We start from the raw sequence: 2,556 nt of genomic DNA, 5'->3' as shown, positions 1-2,556 counted from the left end.
AATCACCATACATTACATCATTAGTGTTTGATGTAGTGTTCCATGATTCATTGTTTGCGTATAACACCCAGTGCTCCATTCAGTACGTGCCCTCTTTAATACCCATCACCAGGCTAACCCATCCCCCCACCCCCCTCCCCTCTAGAACCCTCAGTTTGTTTCTCAGGGTCCATAGTCTCTCATGGTTCGTCTCCCCCTCTGATTCCCACCCTTCATTCTTCCCTTCCTACTATCTTCTTTTTTTTTTTTTTTTTTAACATATAATATATTATTTGTTTCAGAGGTACAGGTCTGTGTTTCAACAGTCTTACACAATTCACAGCACTCACTATAGCACATACCCTCCCCAATGTCTATCACCCAGCCACCCCATCCCTCCCACCCCCCACCACTCCAGCAACCCTCAGTTTGTTTCCTGAGATTAAGAATTCCTCATATCAGTGAGATCATATGATACATGTCTTTCTCTGATAGACTTATTTCGCTCAGCATAAACCCTCTAGTTCCATCCACGTCATTGCAAATGGCAAGATTTCATTCCTTTTGATGGCTGCATAATATTCCATTGTGTATATATACCACCTCTTCTTTATCCATTCATCTGTCGATGGACATCTTGGCTCTTTCCATAGTTTGGCTTTGTGGACATTGCTGCTATAAACATTGGGGTGCACATACCCCTTCGGATCACTACATTTGTATCTTTGGGGTAAATACCCAGGAGTGCAATTGCTGCATCGTATGGTAGCTCTATTTTCAACTTTTTGAGGAACCTCCACTGTTTTCCAGAATGGCTGCACCAGCTTGCATTCCCACCAACAGTGTAGGAGGGTTCCCCTTTCTCCGCATCCTCGCCAACATCTGTTGTTTCCTGACTTGTTAATTTTAGCCATTCTGACTGGTGTGAGGTGGTATCTCATTGTGGTTTTGATTTGGATTTCCCTGATGACGAGTGATGTTGAGCACTTTTTCATGTGTCTGTTGGCCATTTGGATGTCTTCTTTGGAAAAATGTCTGTTCATGTCTTCTGCCCAATTCTTGATTGGATCATTTGTTCTTTGGGTGTTGAGTTTGGTAAGTTCTTTATAGATTTTGGATACTAGCCCTTTATCTGATATGTCATTTGCAAATATCTTCTCCCATTCTGTCGGTTGTCTTTTGGTTTTGTTGACTATTTCCTTTGCTTTGCAAAAGCTTTTTATCTTGATGAAGTCCCAATAGTTCATTTTTGCCCTTGCTTCCCTTGCCTTTGGCAATGTTTCTAGGAAGAAGAAGTTGCTGCCTGTGTTCTCCTTTAGGATTTTGGTGGACTCCTGTCTCACACTTAGTTCTTTCAACCATTTTGAGTCTATTTTTGTGTGTGGTGTAAGGAAATGGTCCAGTTTCATTCTTCTGCATGTGGCTGTCCAATTTTCCCAACACCATTTGTTGAAGAGACTATCTTTTTTCCATTGGACATTCTTTCCTGCTTTGTTAAAGATTAGTTGACCATAGAGTTGAGGGTCCATTTCTGGGCTCTCTATTCTGTTCCATTGATCTATGTGTCTGTTTTTGTGCCAGTACCATACTGTCTTGATGATGACAGCTTTGTAATAGAGCTGGAAGTCCGGAATCGTGATGCCGCCAGCTTTGCTTTTCTTTTTCAACATTCCTCTGGCTATTCGGGGTCTTTTCTGGTTCCATACAAATTTTAGGATTATTTGTTCCATTTCTTTGAAAAAAGTGGATGGTATTTTGATAGGGATTGCATTAAATGTGTAGACTGCTCTAGGTAGCATTGACATCTTCACAGTATTTGTTCTTCCAATCCATGAACATGGAACGTTTTTCCATTTCTTTGTGTCTTCCTCAATTTCTTTCATGAGTATTTTATAGTTTTCTGAGTAAAGATTCTTTGCCTCTTTGGTTAGATTTATTCCTAGGTATCTGATGGTTTTGGGTGCAATTGTAAATGGGATCGACTCTTTAATTTCTCTTTCTTATGTCTTGTTGTTGGTGTATATAAATGCAACTGATTTCTGTGCATTGATTTTATATCCTGCCACCTTACCGAATTCCTGTATGAGTTCTAGCGATTTTGGGGTGGAGTCTTTTGGGTTTTCCACATAAAGTATCATATCATCTGCAAAGAGTGAGAGTTTGACTTCTTTGCTGATTTGGATGCCTTTTATTTCTTTTTGTTGTCTGATTGCTGTGACTAGGACTTCTATAGCATTGACCATTCCTTGAATGGCACCAAAGGTCCACGGCATGTAGTATTTTGTAGCGTCTCTATATTCAGTCCTATATTCTGTGGGATCAGTGGTCTGAACCAAGTCATTCACTTAGCTAGTGAATAACCCTAACCAAATCCCCAATTCTGCATCTCAACACAATTTGGTCATTCTCTCCTTTGTTGCCTTAGATGCCGTAACCTTTATGAAGTGACTCAAATTTTGTTTCTGTGTGAAAAGTAGCTCCCAAAAGAAAGTCAGCTGCTGGTGCTGATGATAAAAATGAAGAAAAAGTGAAGACAGCTGAGAAAGTACTGGTTCTTATCAGAGATCGAAACACTGG

Source organism: Phoca vitulina, unplaced genomic scaffold (assembly GCF_004348235.1).
Source record: "Phoca vitulina isolate PV1807 unplaced genomic scaffold, GSC_HSeal_1.0 scaffold40, whole genome shotgun sequence".
Taxonomy (NCBI): domain Eukaryota; kingdom Metazoa; phylum Chordata; class Mammalia; order Carnivora; family Phocidae; genus Phoca; species Phoca vitulina.
The sequence above is the reverse complement of the archived record's forward strand: the minus strand, read 5'-3'. Positions refer to the sequence as shown.